Below are 20,793 nucleotides of genomic sequence, written 5' to 3' on the forward strand. Positions count from 1 at the left end.
GACCGTTGGCTACAGCAATCCAGAGGTGATCCGTTACCTGGACAAAAGCTGTTTGGGTAGAGCAGTGAGAGCAAAAGCCTAACTGGAGTGGATTTAAGAGAACTAGCTCAAATAGATACTTGTACGTCAATGTTCATAATAGCATTATTCACGCTAGCCAAAAGGCGTTAACAACCCAGATGTCCATCAGTAGATGAATGGATAAACACAATGTGGTATATACATACATACAATGGAATAGGAAGGAAATTCTGATACGTACTACAAGATGGATGAACCTTGAAAACTTATACTAAGTGAAATAAACTAGACAAAAAAGGACAAATATTGCAGGATTCCACTTATACGAGGCATTTAAAATGCTCAAATTCATAGAAACAAAAAGTAAATGGTGGTTACCAGAGGCTGGGGTGAGGTACTGGGAGTTATCATTTAATGTGTACAGAGTTTCTGTCTGGGATGATTTAAAAGTTCTGGAAAGTTCTCGACATGGTCATGATTGCACAACAGTGTGAATGTTCTTAGTGCCACTGATCTGTACACTTAAAAACGGATAAAATGGCAAATTTTATATTATGTACATTTAACCATGCAACAACAAAAAAATTTTTAAAGGGAAAGAATTGGAAACAATGCAGACAAATCTTTCAGGAAGTTTTGTTGTAAAAGGGAGCAAAGAAATGGGCAGTAGAAGGAGAAGGAAGAGGTCAAGAAAGAATTTAAGAAGGGAGAAATTACAAGTTGTTTTGATGCCAGTTGCAATGATCCTGGAGAAGGGGGGAAATGATAACGCAGAGAGCAGGGAGATAGCTCCAGGGGTGTTACTGAGTGAGCAAGAGGACATGGCCTGGTGCCAGGTGGCAGTGAGGCCTTGCTGGCAGCAGAGGAAGGGGCAGTCTCTGAAGGAAGGGCTGGGACTTCCCTGGCGGTCCAGTGGTTAAGACTCTGCGCTTCCACTTCAGGGAGTGCGGGTTCGATCCCTGGTTGGGGAACTAAGATCCCACATGCCGCGAGGTGCGGGCAAAAAAAAACAAAAACACGAAACAAAATGAAGGAAATGCTGGGAGCAAGAGAGTTTCAACCACCCCACAGGAAGGAAGGCAGAGTCCCTGGATCCACACAGTGGGGATGGGTGGGTAGATGTGGTGATAAAGAGTCTGTCAAAATTCTCTTCTGACTGCTTTTCTTTCCTTTCTGATATAGAAAGGATGGTCATTGTGGTAGACAGAGTAATGGCCCCCCAAAGTTGTCACATCCTAATCCCTGGAACCTGTGAATATTAACTTACATGGTCAAAGGGAATTTGCAGACGTGATTAACGGTAAGGACCCTGAGATGGGAAGATTATGCTGGATTATCTGGGTAGGCCCAATCTAATTACATGAGTCCTTAAAAGTGGAAGAGGGGAATGAAATACTGCCACATGTTACAACATGGAGGAACCTTAAAAACATGCTAAGTGAGAGAAGACAGGCACAAACGAGCATGTATTGTATAATTCCACTTAGATGAAATGTCCAGAATAGGCAAATCCATAGAGACAGAGTAAATTAGTGGTTGCCAGGGTTTGGGGCTGGGGAGAATACAGGGTGACTGCTAAAGGGTACAGGGTTTCTCTGGGGGATGATGAAAACTGTTCTGTAATTGGTAGTGGTGAAAGGTGCACAATTCTGTGGATATACTAAAGATGACTGAATTGTACACTTTAAATGGGTGAATTATATAGTATGTGAATTAGATCTTCAATAAAGCTGTTACTAAAATCAAACAAACAAAAATGGAAGAGGGAAACAGAAGATTGTATCAGAGCAACATGTGACAATGGATATAGGGTCAGAGAGTTGCTGACTTTACAGACAGGAGACCGTGAGCCAAGGAAAGCAGGTGGCCTCTAGAGCCCGAAAAAGCAAGGAAATGGGTTCTCCCCTTGAGCTTCCAGAAAGGGACACAGCCTTGCCTACACCTTGATTTTAGCCCAGTGAGTCCTGTGTTGACGTTTTGACCTATAGAACTATAAGACAATATATTTGTGTTGATCTCAGGCACTACATTCGTGGTCATTCATGTTATGGGTCATCAACTGTGAATGAGAGTAAAGAAGAGGTATTAGAGGTTTGACAGGAGAGGAGACATTAGGAAATAGTCCTGTAGGAAAGCAAAAGAGTGAATTGACTAGGAAAATAGAGCACGATTAGCAGCCAGTGGTAAAAACACGCCTAAGGGAGTTGGGAACTTCTTTTTCCCCATCTAGATGGCTACTGTGGGAAGTCTGGTTTTTTATTACCCACAACTGGGCAATATTTCATTGATTGTTTCATCCAGCGAGTGGATGCTCAGAGTAAGCAGGAGGTGGGAGACGGGAATCTGTCATTTGCTTGGTTGGACTCGGTTTCTGGTCTCAGTTTCGTGGACACCCAGCAGTCTTAGTGCGAGTCGCTAAACAGAAGCCCACAACCTTCTCTGGTACTCAACAGAGGAGTGATCAATCTGTCCCCACACTGGAGGGAAGACCCACTGGGTCAGACATAGTGAGAGGTGGCATGTCAGCCTCCACAGTGGCTCATAAGTACAACATATTGTGCTCTATGGGTGATTTAAGAGATCTTCCAAGGTAATTTCAACTACACCTGATTTGTAAGATTTGTAACGTGTTTGTTGTATAATTTAGTTATTTTCCATGTTTACTATAGAAAATAAGACAAAAAAACAAGCCGGCTAGATGAAACCGAGTATAGAAGCCAATGGCATGCGAGGAATGTTGGAGAGAAATACAAATAAGTAGAGCGTACATGTTCTGAACTAGATAGACAGGGAAGGAAGGACCAAGACATACCAAATATTCCTGATTCACTAAATATACATGAGACACACCAAGCATCCAACGTTTATGAGCCACCCATAGATGATGCCCTTCTGACCCCACTTGTCCTCTGCCCCAGAAATGTAGGTGAAACCACAGCTACTGGACTTCCCTGGTGGCGCAGTGGTTAAGAATCTGCCTGCCAATGCAGGGGACACAGGTTCAATTCCTGGTCTGGGAAGATCCCACATGCGGCAGAGCAACTAAGCCTATGCACCACAACTACTGAGCCTGCGTGCTGCAACTACTGAAGCTTGCGCGCCCAGAGCCTGTGCTCCGCAACAAGAGAAGCCACCGCAATGAGAAGCCTGCGCACCGCAACGAAGAGTAGCCCCCGCTCGCTGCAACTAGAGAGAAAGCCCGCTCGCAGCAACGAAAATCCAACGCAGCCAAAAAGTAAATAAATTAATTAATTAAATAAAATTACTTAAAAAAAAAAAAACACAGCTACTCATCAGGGTAATTGATACAGGTATTTGCCAGGTATACTTGCCCCTGCATCATTCCAATAAACAAGTGTGTATGATGGCCCTAGGTACCTTCAGTCTATGGGATCCCCTTGCTCAGACGCAACTCTGATTCCCATAAAGCCCCACCACCAGAGAGGAAAGCTAACACAACGGGGAAAAAACAGGAATATGAACATTGTATAATCCAGACTCAGGCAGTATGGTTCTTCCACCGTGCTTGTAGCTTATCCAATGTGTGTTCACATACTCCACCTTTCCCCTTACTTCTCACTATGTGTTTTAAACTTTATTGATAAACTGTGGGATTTGAGCTTCTTAGTTTGGTCTATGCACTTTTCTCCTCTGTGGCCTCTGGGATAACTTTGCCTAATATGGGTCTTGGAGGTTATCACCGGCCCAAGGTAAATTCAGCATCAGGAGCTGACTTTAGAATCTTTGAAAACGATTGTGACTCTACTGTTTTGAGAGTAATTAGATTTGTCATTTAGCCAATAGGTTGCAAAACTGTGTGCAATCATATCCAGACATGGTCAAACAGAGATTCTGGGAATCAGAGATGGATGTGGTAGCTAGTTATGTCTTTGAATAGTTTCTCATTGAGGAGGCAAGGTATCTGTTGTTCTATGCGGGAAAAGTGCATCATGTTGGACAAAGGAATTTATGATACTGGATGTATGGGAAGAAATATGCATGTACCCTCTATGAGACTGCCTGCCTGGCATTCCCCCTTCTTCTGGAAATTGCCCCTTTGCATTCATGATGCCCATCGTGTTGATTTTGGTTGGTTGGTTTAGGGATGAGTACCTGACCTGACCTATGCTAATAAGCCCCTTATCTGGCATTTTTGAATTTAGGACTCAAAGAATTGAGGCCAGTTCCTCTCCAGTGTAGACATTTGTGTTGTTGTTCTTACAAACTGCAGTATATTTGGGTTTTAACCTTATATCTGGGGTTCTAGAGCCAGATTGCTTAGATTTCTTTTTTTTTTTAATTAATTAATTATTTATTTATTTTTGGCTGCATTGGGTCTTCATTGCTGTGAGTGGGCTTTCTCTAGTTGCGGCGAGCAGGGGCTACTCTTCGTTGCCATGCGCAGGCTTCTCGTTGCGGTGGCTTCTCTTGTTGCGGAGCACAGGCTCTAGGCACACGGGCTTCAGTAGTTGTGGCTCACGGGCTCAGTAGTTGTGGCGCACGGGCCTAGTTGCTCCGCGGCATGTGGGATCTTCCCAGACCAGGAATCGAACCTGTGTCCCCTGCATTGGCAGGCAGATTCTTAACCATTGCGCCACCAGGGAAGTCCCCAGATTGCTTAGATTTCAATCCTGACTCTGACATTTACTATCTATGTGAACTTGGGCAAATGGCTTACTCTCTCTTCAGTTCCTTACCTGTCAATTAGAGGTAATTGTAATATCTACTTCATAAGGTTATAATGAATATTAGAAGAACGTAGGAGAGTACCTTGCTCTCAATAAATGTTAGTTATCTTTACTCTTTACAAATCGAGACAAATGTTTTATTTTTCCCAAATCTGACTTCAATTCAATGTTATTCAACATTTATTTTTTGCACACATACTATATTCCGAGCATTAAATTAAGCTTAGGAAAAAATATGGTACCAAAATAGACATGGTGCCTGACTTTTTTGATCTTATAGTTTAGTGGGGGAGGCAAATATTAAACAAATAATCACAGAAATAATCTTAATACAAGCTACAAGACTTGTTATGAAGGACAAGTAGAAGGTGGTATAAGAGATTATAACTGGAACACCAATCTAGCCTTCCTTAAGAAAGCAATGTAAGAGTTAGTAAGGGAAGAGGACATTGGAGAAAGCTTTCCAGGTAGAGGGGTCATCAAAAGCTTTTTGAGGCTTGGATATAGTGAGAAAAGGAAGAGGAAAATAGCATGAAATGAGGCTGGAGAAACAGGCAGGGACCAGATCATTCAGGACCTTGCAAGATGAATAGGGCACTAAAGGTTCAAGATCTTGGAGGTTAGGTTAAGGATTTTGGATCAGGATGGTGGCAGTTGAAAATGAGAGTAGACAGGGTTAAGAGATAGTGAAAGGGAAAGAATCAAGCATTTATCCTGCTTTCTTACATGAACTATACCAACGGGTAATCAAATAATTGAAGAGGGGTGATTTCCCTTGTAGAAATATTGCAGCTCCTAAATGAAGAATGATTGAATTATATCACCATTTTAAAACTCCTAATTAATGAATTGATGCAGGCATTATTCATCAACAGCTGTTAACACTACAAAAAGAGAGACAAGCACACACTGTGTGTCTCCTAATGGAAAAATACACCACCACCTAGGAAGGTATCCTGCCAAAAAATTAAACTCGAATCTGATAATACATCTAGATCTTACTACCAATTTATAGAAAATAACAGAGGACAAGGTAACACGTTAAAGTATGCCGTGGGGATGCAACTGACAAAATCTGTATTGTGGTAAAAACTAAAGGACAAACAACTAACTTCCTTAAATTAAAAAAAAAAAAAATACTAGGCGTTCCCTGGCGGCCTAGTGGTTAGGATTCTGGGCTTTCACTACCATGGCCCGGGTTCAATCCCTGGTCAGGGAACTGAGAACCCGCACACCTAGTGGCGTGGCAAAAAAACCAAAAAACAAAAACAAAAAAAGGGAAAAGAAAGAAAGAAAAAATAAATACAGAGGACTTTCAAAAATGTACCAACCCAAAAAGAATCTAAAAAAGAGTGGATAGATGTACATGTATAACTGATTCACTTTGCTGTATACCTGAAACTAACACAACATTATAAATCAACAACACTCCAAAAAAAATTTATTTTTTAATTAAAAAAAAAAATGTACCAACCAAACACAGTATAGCTCCTCACTGAAACATTTGGTTAAAAAAAAATGTAACATTTATGAGTCTATTGGAAATGTGTATACTAACAGGATATTTTATGACATTAAGAAATCATTGTTATTTTAAATTTGTGATTATGGCATTGGGAGTTTTTTTGAACTCTTTTAGAAATACAGACTCTTTACATAGAAAATCATATGATAGCTGGACTTTTCTTCAAAATAATATGGGAAGGGGAAAAAATTGATGGGGGTATGGACGAGGCAATGTTGGCCATTGACTGGATTTGGGGGCTTGGGTGTTAGGTACATGTTTATATGTTTTTAACTGTTCTTTCTATATTTTATATGTTTGAAATTCTCCACAATAAAGAAGATGTTTATATTAAAAGAAACCTGGAAAGCAAAACTGACATAATTTAATAATAAATCGAGAGAGGGAGGTGTCAGAGATGACCCTGGGTTCTGATTTTTGTGCCTGGTTCTAAAATGGTACCCTTCGGTGATTAGAAAACAGTGAGCAAGAACACTGTCTATAGAAGGCCATTCGTCTATCTTGGACATGTTGAGTCTGAGGTATTTCTGAGACAACCAAGCAAAGTGGAACTAGTAGGCAGTTAGACAGGCACATCTGGAGCTGGGTAGAGAGATATGGGCTAGCAGCGTGCATTTAAGAATCAGTGGCTTGGGTGGTCCAGTGGTAAAGAATCTGCCTTCCAATGCAGGAGATGTGGGTTCGATCCCTGCTTGGGGATATAAGATTCCACATACTGCAGGGCAACTAAGCCCGCGTGCCACAACTACTGAGCCCACGTGCCACAACTAGAGAGAGAAAACCCACACGCCACAACTAGAGAGAAGCCCATGTGCCATAACTAACACCCGATGCAGCCAAAAATAAAAATAAATTTTTTTAAAAGTGCATTAAAAAAAAAAAAGAATGGCTCAAAGAGTTTATGTGAGTAGACAGGTTTGCCTGGGCACCAGTTCTTAAACTTGAGCAAGGGTCTGAATTACCTGGAGAGTTCATTTAAACACAGATCGCTGGGCCACTACCCCAGAGTTTCTGAATCAGTAGGTCTAGATATGACTTAAGAATTCACATTTCTAACAATTTGACAGGTGACGCTAATGCTGCAGGCTGGAGACCACATTTTTGAGACTCACTGGTCCCGGATGATAGTATAAACACTAGTTCTCAACCCTGCATGCACATTGAGAATGTCAGCAAAGACAAGGGAGAGAGTGTTTCAAGTTTGATCGAGTACTCAACAAGTCCAAATGCTGCTCAAAAGTCCAGTAAGATGGGGAATTCCCTTGCGGTCCAGTGGTTAGGACTTGGCGCTTTCACTGCCGTGGGCCCGGGGTTCAACCCCTGATCAGGGAACTAAGATTCCACAAGCTGTGTGGCACACCCCCCCAAAAAAAAAATCCACTAAGATGAGAGTGCAAATAAATATCCTCTGGATTAGCAACATAGAAATAATTGGTGACAGTAAGAAGGTAGAGTGAAGGGAAGATCAAATTAGAGGGGATGAGAAGTAAAGAAGGAGAAGCAAGAACAAAGAACAGTGAGTGCGGATAACATTTAGGTTTGAGAAGTCTGGCTGTGAATCCTGTGAAGAGGAAGAAAAATAGTGTTGTGGTGGGAGGCGAGGTGGGCTGAGAGCAAACAAAAGCATTAAGATCAAATCACTGAGACCAAAGCACCGCCTTCTTCCTTGAATTAAAAAAAAAAAATTAAACCACCAATTCCCCATCTGAAGATGAGTTGTATTTCAACAGTTGCAACTTAAAGATCTAACGAGTCTTCAAAAATCAAAAGGATGTTGTGACCAGATTTGACAATTATGAATAAAGCTGCTACAAACATTCAAAAAAAAAAAATCAAAAGGATGGACTTTAATTGTGGATATTCTGGCATCTTGGAGAAGAATGGGTAAGTCTACTGAAGCACAAGCTTCTTCCCTGACATCACAGGTCTTGGGAAGTTGCCATTCTACTAACTGATAAAATTGGCCCCCATATTCATTTATTTCATTAATCATGATTCATTCCTTAAACATTTATCAAATACCTATTATGGGCTAGACACTGTGCTAGGCTCTGGGATTAAAGTGGTGAATGATAAGAGGGAACTACAGTGGTAATTAGAAGAGTGTTGGAGAAATGCAGGGAGCTCTAAGAATCCATACCATGGGATCTAACACAGTCAGGGGAAACAGGGGAGGAGGCCTTGAATGAGTGGTTGTCAAAAAGAGAGCTGAATTCCATTTATATGAAACGTCCAGAATGGGCAAATCTATAGAAGCAGAAAGTATACAGATTAGTGGTTGCCTAGGGCTGAGGAGTTGGGGAGGAAGGGAGAGTGACTGCTAATGGTAAGAGTTTCTTCTTGGGGTTACGAGAATGTTCAAAAATTGACTGTGGGGCCTCCCTGGTGGTGCAGTGGTTGAGAATCCGCCTGCCAATGCAGGGGACACGGGTTCGAGCCCTGGTCTGGGAAGATCCCACATGCCGCGGAGCAACTTTGCCCGTGAGCCACAACTACTGAGCCTGCGTGTTTGGAGCCTGTGCTCCGCAACGAGAGGCCGCGATAGTGAGAGGCCCGCGCACCACGATGAAGAGTGGCCCCCGCTCGCCGCAACTGGAGAAAGCCCTCGCACAGAAACGAAGACCCAAAAATAAATATAAATAAATTAATTAATTAAAAAAAAAATTGGCTGTGGTGATGACTGCACAACTCTGCATATACTAAAAAACACTGAACTGTAACACTTTAAATGGGTGCATTGTATGGTATGTGAATTATATCTCATAATGTTCATGTATATTGTTAAAAAAACAAAACTCAACTCAGTAAATCTGAGGATCTAATTCAGTTTATTCGATTCCTGAATCAGGTAGCATCCTATCTAGCAATGAGAAGTGTGCTCTGAGGGGCTGTACAAAATGGAAGGTTTTATAGGAAGAAGGGGGGGCGGGCAAGGGATGTTTAATAAAAGAATAGAAAGGATTATTTTTAGGCCAGGACACCTTCTTCTGTGGGGGGAAGTGACAGCAAGGGTTTCATCATGCAGACTGCATCTTCTTCCTGGGGCGGGATGGGGTGGGGAATGGAGAGGGTCCATGTGACAGATTATTATTATTGCTGACCAGAAACTTCCAAACTGGCTGATTAAGATTACATTCCCGGTAAAGGTCGAAACTGCAATTAGGTCAGGTATTAAATCTAGGTTTGGTACCATGGGCTTTAGGAAAATTGACGCCATTTGGGCTTGGGGTTTTTCTCTTTATTTTATTATTATTATTATTATGTTAATTATTAATTTTTGGCTGTGTTGGGTCTTCCTTGCTGCGCGCGGGCTTTCTCTAGTTGCAGGGAGCGGGGGCTACTCTTCCTTGCGGTGCGCGGGTTTCTTCACTGCAGTGGCTTCTCTTGTTGCAGAGCACGGGCTCCAGGCTCATGGGCTTCAGTAGTTGTGGCACACGGGCTCAGTTGTGGCTCGTGGGCTCTAGAGTGCAGGCTCAGTAGTTGTGGCGCACGGGCTTAGTTGTTCTGTAGCATATGGGATCTTCCCAAACAAGGGCTCGAACCCGTGTCCCCTGCATTGGCAGGTGGATTCTTAACCACTGAACCACCGGGAAGCCCTGGTTTTTCTCTTTAAATACATATATTATGTAGAAGAGATGTGTCGATTGAGAGGAATTAGCTAAGGAACAATGTATACATATACAGAGTAATGTGTGCACTGGAGGAAAGAGTGTGGCATTTTAGAAAATGTGAAAAAAAACATCTGCATCTGGCATGTTCCTTGAAAGAGTATAATGAGAGTTGAAGCTGAAGCTATGTATTGAACAGGCCCACATTTGTAGCTGTGAAAGCCATGGTAAAAGTTTGAGATTTTATCCTAAAAACAATAGGAAGCCATTGTTGTGTGATAAGATCACTATGCATTATAACTCCAGCTACCATGCAGAGAGTGAAGAGAAGGGCGGGGGGTATATTCGGGGAACCAGGTAAGTGGTGTTACAGTTCTCCGGGTACAAGGTATTGGTTGGTGTCTTAGACTGTTAACGCAAGTTCGTGTGCCCGATGCACAGTGAGGCCAAACAAACTGAAACATCGGGGCCATGCAAGGAGATGAGGAGCCTCACGCCCTAAAAAGCCCCGAGCTCCCCGAAGGTCGAAGGTAGGCAAAGCACTTTTAAAAGCCAGGGTGGCAGGGGGAGCCTCAGGGTATGTGATCAGCTTATCAGCTTATCAATTCTCTGATTGTCTGATGGTGAGGTAGCAGGGTGGTGTACAGGGGTTAACATTATCAGTCCTTAGGCTCCAGGAGGCCTGGGGCTGTGTGCTCAAGGTTAACATCTTCTGTTTGTTGGAGAGGGGGGTTTTTTACATCTGCAAAACAACTCAGGAAATGTGCATCAAATCCACTATTATCTAGGTACTTCGGAGAGGAGCTAAAGCAGAGGACCTGGGGGAAGGCCTGTCCTGGGAAGGCCCCATGGGGTCCTGCTTGGTTACAAGATTACGATGGTGGTCGTAGGAATGGACGAATTCAGCAGGACCTGCTGATGGGTTGGAACTGAGATGTGGCAGAGGAGTGAAGCAGCCAAGCTGACTTGCTAACCGTATGGAGGATGAAATGGGAATACTAGAAGAGGTGCAAGTTTCAGGGTCGGGGGGGGGGGGCAAGACGAATTTTGTTAATATAGTTGGAATGATCTAACAGGGGAGCAAGGGTGCTTTGTGCAGTAGTGAGTTCTCCTCTACTGGAATTATCCGAGTTGGACTAGAGGTCTTTCAGTTGTGTCCAGTGTTCTTGCTCTGAAATAAGTTGTGGGCTAAGTAACTAAGTTCCCATTCAGCCCTCATGGTCTACCACACGCAAGTGCCATTTCTGCCAGAATCTGGTCCCCCAAACAGCTCAGGGCTGAAATAAAACCCTCTTCGCCTGGAATTTGAATTCCTCAGAATCACCTACACCAGGTTAATAATTAAAGGTTCCTCATACTGTCTCCGTTTGTTTGTTTCACCTGTGTGCAGGATTCTGGTTTCATAAAATCCTCCCAGCAGTATTATTTAATCTAGTGTGGAAGAAAGGTGTATATATTCCACCAACCCAAGGGCAAGTCTCTACTAGCCCAGGAGAAGGTGGGAGGCTGCAGATGCCACAGAAAGTGACCCTGCCCAAAGCCAAAACAGAGGAGAGGACTCCTACAAAGTTCATCTTTGTATATTTTCTCACACCCTCTCCAAGCATCTAGCCCTGGGCCCTCAGGGTCCCACAGCCATTGGGTGGTTAATTGATCCTCCGGTCCCAGGGAGGGGGTGGGGTGAGAGGATGATAATTTTTAAATATAAAATGAAAAACAGAAAAGTACAAAAAGGGAGGAAACGGAGAAGAGACAAGAGAGTAATACAAGAAGAGCTGTATTTTGTGCCAGGGCTGCCACCTCAGTCCCCTGGGAAGCAGTAAGGACTGGCCTAGAGGTCCCTTATCGACTCTCCGATTAAATGCCCTAGGAGAGGTCCGCGGGATTTGTTTGACTGCTTTATTCCCACCCTGATCCTTCTCCAGGTATTACCTTGTGCACCTGCCCTCACACACTCCAGGCCCTTCCTGAGACTTGCTCTGTCGCTGCCGTTCCCCTCCCAGGGTAAGCATTCCGCCTTCTTTTACTTCTCCTTCTTCAAATCTCAGCACAAAACTTTCTGGGCCTCATTCGCATCTTCCTGACTTTCCTCATCTCTGAAATGGGAATAATAAAAACGACGGTGGGAATAACAGCAAAACCTACGTATGACGATTGCTGTGAGGATTAAACATTATATATACTTGAAAATCTGTTGGAAACCGCAGAAGACTATACAATTTGACGTTGCTTTTTAATGGCCTGTATTTCTCACGTAGATTTCGGTGTCTAGAAAGAGGAGGTGCTAGGGTGCTGGGGTGCTTGTCTCTCAGTGAGATCAATCCAAGACGTTGCCAAGTGTTTCAGAAGAAAACGCCACTCTACTTCAGACGGGGTGCCGGCCCACCCTGCACAAAGCCCTTTGGAGACGGGGTGCCGGCCCACCCTGCACGAAGCCCTTTGGAGAAGTTTTTCGGTGCAAAAGCTGAAGGCGTGGGAAAACACAGCATGCAGCTGCGGAGCCCCCCGGGCGCTGCAGGCCGCACCCCCTCGACCCCCGCGCGGCCGGCCGGCTAGCCTGGGGCGCGCTCCTGCCAGCCGCCCAGGGCGCCCCTCCGGGCCACCGGGCCCCGTCCGAGCGCTCGCCCGCCGGGCCGGGGACGCTAAGGCTTGGGGTTCCGGGAGTTTTAACACTTGACGCGAATTTGCAGTTGACCGAGAACCCTCAAGCCCCCCGCATACTCCCTCGCCGGAAAGCCAGGTTACTGGCGGTGGAACCAAATGAGACTCCAGGTGTGGAAGGAACAGGCATATTTGGGGAGCGGCTCTAGGTGCCTCCCGTGTTGGGGGAATGAGATGGATTTCTCCAGTCACTTCAGAACCGCACCTCCCGCCGGGTGGCCCAGGGAAATTCTAGAACAATCCTCGGGCGCCCCGGGCTGCAGAGGCCGCAGGGAGCCGGGCACCGACCGGGCTTGGCTGCCTGCGGGGAGGCGGGCGCGGGGAGCCGGCGGCGCACGGCATCCTCACCTGTCCGGGGCCGCCTCTCCGCAGGCCTCAGTTTCCGCGTGTGAGGAATGGGCTGACTACCAGCTCACCCCCTCACCGAGAGAAAGCGTCTGGGGTGTTCCGGTTCAGCGCCGCTACAGAAACCACTCGAGAAAACAGGAGTTTGTTTCGCTTTTAGCTCAAAGAAGGAAAAAAAAAATGCAAGAAGCGTGCACCGTGCGCAGAAATGCTTGTCAAGTTAGCGGGAAGCCGGTTGAGCGGACGGGTAGAGGAAGGGCGAATTGGTCAGGGCCTAGGCGGCCTGTGAAGGTAACTCTACACGTGTTCACGAAAGCACGAAGATGCACGGCCCCTGTCAAAACCCGCGGGTGCGTCGGGAGACCAAGCTCAAGCGACGGCGACCGGGAGCAGCCTGCTCTGCGCCTGCGCAGTACCCGCGTTTTCACCCCCGCCCGGAGCTCGCGCCCCGCCCCCGAGCTCGCTCCGCCCCGCCCACTTGCCCTCCCCATCCCCAGCCCGGCCGCCCGCGCAGAGCATTGTGGGACACAAACAAAGTGCCCCCAAACAGGCTGGAGTGAGCGGAGCGGCAATCGCGGCGGCGCCGGCCCGCACGCGCGCGGCGGCGGCTCCCTCCCAACCTCCCCCTCCCCTCCCCTCACTCCCCTTCCCCTTCCCCACCCCGCCCCGCCGGGAAAACGCGAGCCGTCGCCGCGCTCCCCAAACCGCCGCCTGCCCTCGGCCAACCGCCCCCAACGGCCGCCCGCGCGCGGCTCGCCGGGCCCCCTCGCTCCTCCCCTCAGGCCCCCGGAGCGCTCCCCTCCCGCCGCCTCGCACTCTCCCACCTCGCAGGCACGCCGCTGCTCGGGGCCGCCATGCCCCTGCCGCAGGCTGTCCACGGGCCTAGGCGCGGCGGCCCGAGATAGGGTCTCCTCCGCCTCCCGGGGGAGGAGAGAGGGAGCGGGCCGCGCGCTCCGCCCCCTCCCCCCGGGCTGCCGCCGCCACCGCCGCCACCGCCGCCACCACCCCCTCGCCGCCTCAGCCTGGCGGGGAGGAGGAGGAGGAGGAGGAGCAGCAGGCCTCCGGGCCCTGGCACCGCCGCCCGCAGGTAACGGGGAGGGGAGGGCAGGGCCGGCCCCTCTTCGCCGCCCGCGCCCTCGGGCGCGCCCTCCGAAGGGCTGACGCCGCGCGTCCCCCATCTGGGCGCTGGACGGAAGGGAACGCCTGGTCTCGTCACCCCCTCCGCGCCGGGAGACACCCCGCAGGGTCCCCTCAATGGCATCTAAGCCTTCGGGAAGGAGACTGGCCTTGGGTCCCGCCGTCCAGGAGAAATTGCCCCGATCTCCCAGGACGACCCGCATCCGCACGCGCGTGTGCCCAGCACCCTAACCCCGAGGAGGCGGGGTGTTAGCGTCTCACCTGGTCGAGCCTGCAGCGCGAGACCCACTGTTCCCTCCTCTCCCCTGCTGCTTTTTTTCTCTGGTACTGGGAAGAAAAGGTTGGCACTTACTTAAAAAACAAAAAATGAAAAAAACCCTTTTCTTCTTCGCTATCTGGGGATCAGTCTGCATCTAGTCATTTTCTGCTGGCCTAACCAGAAGAGGGTTACCTGCGAGTGAAATGACGAGTACGTTAGAACTGATGAAAGGAAGCATGCTTGTGAGTTGTATGAAGGTTAACCAGAATTTAGAGTAAAGCCCAGTAAGTCTGCTTTACTGGGACTGACTTATAGAAATGAAGGCCAGAACTTAACATTTTTTTCGACGTATAAGTAGATTTTCTGTTGGTTAGGAAGACATTCTCTTTAACTTCCACTTATTTTCTTACTGTTTTATTCGGATAAGCGGCTAATACCAAAAGCAGACTTCACAATTTGATAGATACCAGTAGTTTGGATAGGTAGATTTCTTTTGCCTAGAGGGTTTCGGTCGGAATTATTGCATTTAAAAAAATATTATGTAAATCTTCATTTATACAGTTACTTACCCCCATTACTTCACTTTCACTGCCAGTGGGTATTTAATTTTACCTAATGTAGCTTCCTAATCATGGAATGTGGCAATAATGAAAGGAATGTTTTCCTATAGTCTTGTATTTTAGGATGATTGCATTAATTATGAAAATCAGATTTACTTATTGTGTGCAACACTACTAGGCATTTTACATATCTGATGTGATTTTATTCTCAGAACAACCTAATGACTTAAGATATTATTACTTGAGTTTTACAGATGAGACAAACTCAAGTGATATCAAGTAACTTGCTTTAGGCCACACAACTAGTTAGTGATAGAGGTGAGATTTGTATCCAGATATAATTCCAGTGTAGGTGTGTTTTCTACCATTCCTCTCAGTACGGGTACGCTTTTTTTAAACTTAATTATGAAAAATGTCAGTCTCTTTGAAATTGAGGGGAAAATGCAGTGAACACCCCAGTACCTAGATTCAGTGATTGACATTTTTGCCATTTCCCCCTTCTCCTCCCTGTCTGTGTGTCTCAGTATGTAATCATTTGAAAGTAAATTGCAAACCCCATGACACTCCAGTATTTCAGCATGGTTTCCTAAAACTAAGGACATTCTAACCCCAGTATCATTTTCAACACCTTTCTAAATTAACAATCCATATGCAAATTTCCTTAGCATGCCAAGGTCTCTTTTGGGAAATCTACCCCTGCCCCCAGCACTGCATTTGTTGATTACGCCTCTAGTCCTTTTTTTAAAAGACGAGTACCCATCTTTTTTTATTCTGACAATTAACCAAACCACTTGCTTTATAGAATGCTCCCACTTCTGGGTTTGTCTGTTTCCTAATGGTGTCATTTAATTTATTCCTCTGTCCCCCTGAATTTCCTGTTACTGGAAGTTAGGTCTAAAGAAAAGCTTGAGTAGCTTAAGGAAAACTTTATTTGGCAAGAATATTTAATAGATGATGCTGTGTACTTCATGTTATGCCATTTAGGAGGTATTTAACATCAGATTGCCACACTGTTAAGGATACTAAATGTGACCACTTGATCAAAGTGGTGACTACCAGATCTGTTATAAAGATGTGGTTTCCCTGTTTGTCATTTGTACGTGATCTTGGAGTAATACCTTGACACCAAGCAAATACCTGTTTCTGCCTACCCTTTGCTCAGTGATTTTAGCACCCATTGATGACTCTTGCTTAAATCAGTTATTTTATTGGAGATTTTCTGTCAGGAAGATTTCCTTCATTAACTAAGAGTGAACTAAACTTCCTCCTAAAAATGCTAATGTCCTCTCTCCAGTTATCAGTATTCAGAGTAAAGAGCTGGGGCGATAGTCACCCCCAATGGTGGCAAATAAGGGTGTTGTTTTTTTTTTTTCTTTTTTATGGGGATAACTGTAACCGAGCAGGACCCCATGGGGCCTTCCCAGGACAGGCCTTCCCCCAGATCCTCTGCTTTGGCTCCTCTCTGAAGTACCTAGATAATAGTGTTTGATGCACATTTCCTGAGTTGTTTTGCAGATGTAAACCTACCCCCCTCCAACAAGTGGAAGATGTTAACTACTTGGCGACCTTGAGCACATAGCCCCAGGCCTCCTGGAGCCTAAGGACTGATAATGTTAACCCCTGTGACACCACCCTGCTGCCTCACCGTCAGACAGTCGGAGAATTGTGCACAAGCTGATGACATACCTCGCGACCCCCCCTCCCTCACCTGGCCTTTAAAAGTACTTAGCCGAAACCCTTCGGGGAGCTCGGGCTTATTAGGGCATGAGCCACCTCATCTCCTCGCATGAGCCACCTCATCTCCTCGCAGGGCCCTGCAGTAAACCTTTCTCTGCTCCAAACTCCGACGTTTCAGTTTGTCTGGCCTCACTGTGTGTCAGGCACATGAACTTGCATTAACAGTTTCACTATGGACTCATGGGTTTTAATTTATTCTTTTTTTTTTTTTAGTAACCATTACAGTCGTTTTTCTTCTTGATGATCTAACTGTCCCAAATTTGGACAGTAGGAACCTTTTCAAGCTGTCTCCTGTGTCTTTTTAATGCTGGGAGTGCTTTCTGGCACAGGATATCCCAGGCTTGCCTTGTTACTTTCCTTGTTCCAGATTTGGAATGGGCTGTTAATCTAAGGAGTCTTGGTTCTTTTTAGTGAGAAATGGTGTATAGAAACCAAGATCTGGATGTTTGGCATATTCATTGCTGCTGGAGTGTCACTATTTCTAGGCCCTTTCAGAGGGGAGAGCTAAAAATGGTTTTTTGCTTGTGAATCAAGTTCATAGTGATATATCCAATTCAGATTTAACATAGCAAATTTTTCTTTAACTTCTTTGATTCTATATTGGTCTCTTTTGTCTTAAACAAAAATCTTGGTTCCTAATAAAATTAACATACTTGCCTTATCCCACTATGTATACTTAAAATCATTTCAAAATTATCATACCAGTATCATTACTAACAATAAACTGAATAAAGTTTAAGATTTCTTTGCATTTATTTTTGTCCTTAGAATATATTATATGAAGGCTGTATAATCAGAGTACTTACTGTGTTCAGAAGTCACTTGAAGTACTTTTCTCTGGTTATACTGCCAATTTGATATGGTTCATTGGTTTCATTTTTTATCTTAAGGTTTTCTTTTTTAAACTTTATTTTTTTTCCGAAAGAAACAACTTTTTATTGAAGTGTAGTTGATTTACAATGTTGTGTTAGTTTTAGGTGTACAGCGAAGTGATTCAGATATACATACATTCTTTTTCAAATTCTTTTCCTTTATAGGTTATTACAAGATACTGAATATAGTTCCCTGTGCCATACAATAGGTCCTTGTTTATTTTACGTTTAGTAATGTGTATCTGTTAATCCCAAACCCCTAATTTTTCACCCCCCTTCCCCCTTTGGTAACCTTTGGTTAACCTTTGGTAAGTTTGTTTTCTTTGTGTCTGTTTCTATTTTGTAAATAAGTTCATTTGTATCACTTTTTTAGATTCCACATATAAGCGATATCATGTGATATTTGTCTTTGTCTGACTTACTTCACTTAGTATGATAATCTCTAGGTCCATATATGTTGCTGCAAATGGCATTATTGTTTTTTATGGCTGAGTAATATTCCAGTATGTGGAGGGGTGTGTGTGTGTGTGTTTGTATACACACATACTACATCTCTTTATCCATTCATCTGTCAGTGGACATGTAGGTTGCTTCCATGTCCTGGCTATTGTAAACAGTGCTGCAGTGAACATTGTGGTACATGACTCTTTTTGAATTATGGTTTTCTCGGGGTATATGCCCAGGAGTGGGATTGCAGGATCATATGGTAGCTCTATTTTTAGTTTTTTAAGGAACCTCCATACTGTTCTCCACAGTGGCTGCACTAGTTTATGTTCCCACCAACAGTGTAAAAGGGCTCCCTTTTTAAATTTTATGTTTGAGTATATTAAATATATACAAGGTTCAAAAGTCAAAATAATATTATAAAAGTATGCTTAAAGAAGACTCACCCAAATTAGTTTTTAAGATGAAGTGTTCTTTAACTTCCTCAACCCTTTTAATATCTAATCTCATAAATCTTGACTGCAGTAGGCAAAGTATGTTACTTATGTGGAGCGATATAGGAGTACTTTTAAATTTTGCAATTCGATTCCGATTCCTCTGGCAAAGAGAAAGCACTAGACTAATCTTTAGAGGTGAGCAGAGAAGCGGATTTCAAGCTTGTTTTTGCAAGCTTTACTTTGAAAATCATATCTTTATTGTTCGGTCAATTTTTTTTTTTTTTTTTTTTTTCCTTTCGGCTGCAGGCTTGTGGGATCTTAGTTCCCTGACCCTGGGCCCTGGCATTGAAAGCCCGGAAACCTAATCACTAGGCCACCGGGGAATTCCGAAAACCATGTCTTTAAAGGGGCATGTAGTTGGTAGAGTTTTATGAATCCATCTACTTATATGTCACACAGCAAAACTGACACACATATGCTATCTGCAAATATTAAAGGTATTTGGATATATGATCAGTGAAGATAGCACTTTTTTTTCCACTGGGCAAAATTTGATAGAAATTATAATTATGCCTTCAAATGAGAATATAAAAGGGAGCAATCAGTGGTTGTCTAAAATAAGCAGAATACAATTACGCAGTTTATAAGCTGCCTATCACCCAGGAAAAGTTGTGCCCACGGTGTGTTTCCCTCTGTGTACACCATCACTGCTTTTGGTAATAGAGCAAACATCTCTTTCCTTCAGGAAATGGAGTGGGATAATGAGGAATACATATGCTTTGGTCCCATTTGCCTTCATTCTGTCTTTAATCTTGGTAAAATATACTATCCAAGATTAGAACAGATAAGGTGATGAAAAAATGCCACAAAGTGTAGCATAGCTATATACACTTACATAGCAGCTAGAGTTTATTGTGGTAGACTGAGCAGGCTAATACAGTGATGATAATTGCCAACATTTGTTGAGCCCTTTTAAAAAGGTAGCACTGTGCTAGACATTTCATGCATCATCTCATTCACATCTCAGATTAACCCTTTGTTATTGCTGCTGGTATCTGCAAATAAGGAAACTGATATCCAGGTTTCAAACTCAAGTCTGTCTTCAGTGTTTCACTTAACTACTTTGCTGCACCTTACAACTAAATATATGTCATAAAATTGGATATATTTTCACTCAGCATGAATCAAATTAAAGGAAGTACATGACTGACATTAGTCCTATAGCAGCACTGAAGATTGCATCTAAAATTTTCCTAATAAAATGTTGGAGGTTTTAATTTTTTTTTTAATTTTTATTTATTTACTTATTTATTTGGTTGTATTGGGTCTTCGTGGCTGCACATGGGCTTTCTCTAGTTGCATCGAGCGGGGGCTACTCTCCGTTGCGGTGCGCGGGCTTCTCATTGCAGGGGCTTCTCTTGTTGCAGAGCTCGGGCTTTAGGCGCGCAGGCTTCAGTAGTTGTGGCACATGGGCTCAGTAGTTGTGGCTCCTGGGGTCTAGAGTGCAGGCTCAGTAGTTGTGGTGCATGGGCTTAGTTGCTCCGCGGCATGTGGGATCTTCCTGGACCAGGGATCGAACCCGTGTCCCCTGCATTGGCAGACGGATTCTTAACCACTGCACCACCAAGGAAGTCCCCAGTGTTGGAGGTTTTAAACTTTAAGTCTTTCTAGCCTTGTAAAGGATAAAACTCTCTTGTTATTGAAAATGGTCAAGAATCAAAGACTGTTGTAAAGGGGTTTCCTTCATTAGTTGGGGGAGCCTAATTAATTTGGCTTCTTCCAACTGTAATTTTTTAATATCTTTATTATATATATTGAATGTGTGTGTGTATATATATATATATTTTTTTCCCCTCCTGTGGTTTCCTGGTATTCTGTAGACTATTGAGCATGTCTTTATATAAGGTATAATGGGATGTTTTTACTTTAAATGCAACCGCATTCATGACTGAGACAGTTTTCCCTGTACCTCAGACTGATTGCTTGAAATTTATCTCCTGTTAAGCTGAAAGCCACATTAGTTTTCCTTTGTTCTTTATATCAGAAATACTTCACCCCATTTTAGACAGTGAGCTGGAAATCTCTGGATTCTTAGTCACAGGGTCTAAAATAAAATAGTGATTGCATATGTGTCTTTAAAAACATAAAGATACATTAAATTTATATTACACTCTTGCTTGAAGGGCACATTGAATATTACATTAATTTCTTCACTAACATTATTAGGGGCAAAGGTGACCTTAGCCAGCACATTTTTACATAACTGATCATGGAGTACATCACTGGCTTATATCATTGTGGTATTTCACATTGATAACTCTGTCTTATAAGAGTGAAAGTTGATGGATGAAACTTATTAATGTCTCACTTTTCTAGGAGAACATCTTCTTTGTCTCCATATTGAATGTTCTTCCATTTTAATAATTGTATAGCTTTAAAAAAAAACTTAAAAATTACGAATGTTTGATACTCCAAGAATTTGTAATTTCAGTATTCTAT

The 20,793-nt window shown here is 44.0% G+C and overlaps 1 protein-coding gene and 1 long non-coding RNA gene across 7 annotated transcripts in view; one reads left to right on the top strand and one right to left on the bottom strand.

The window, feature by feature from the left end:
* Positions 1 to 13,849, bottom strand: part of LOC133099396 (uncharacterized) — a 49,826-nt gene extending 35,977 nt beyond the window's left edge. The window contains exons 1-3 of one of the 3 annotated variants that reach the window (XR_009702330.1): positions 13,673 to 13,849; positions 12,852 to 12,976; positions 11,775 to 11,938 (exon numbers count right to left, since the gene is read on the bottom strand). This is a non-coding gene — a long non-coding RNA (uncharacterized LOC133099396). The remainder of the gene's footprint in view (positions 1 to 11,774; positions 11,939 to 12,851; positions 12,977 to 13,672) is intronic. The other 2 variants (XR_009702328.1, XR_009702329.1) reach the window with 2 other exon arrangements.
* Positions 13,383 to 20,793, top strand: part of ZBTB44 (zinc finger and BTB domain containing 44) — a 70,902-nt gene continuing 63,491 nt past the window's right edge. For 3 of the 4 annotated variants that reach the window (XM_061203018.1, XM_061203019.1, XM_061203020.1), the window contains exon 1: positions 13,854 to 13,935. The gene's annotated coding sequence lies outside the window, so the exon portion shown is untranslated. Of the gene's footprint in view, positions 13,936 to 20,793 lie in introns of all 4 variants that reach the window. The other variant, XM_061203021.1, reaches the window with a different exon arrangement.

This window comes from Eubalaena glacialis, chromosome 10 (genome assembly GCF_028564815.1).
Source record: "Eubalaena glacialis isolate mEubGla1 chromosome 10, mEubGla1.1.hap2.+ XY, whole genome shotgun sequence".
In the NCBI taxonomy this organism is placed as follows: Eukaryota; Metazoa; Chordata; class Mammalia; order Artiodactyla; family Balaenidae; genus Eubalaena; species Eubalaena glacialis.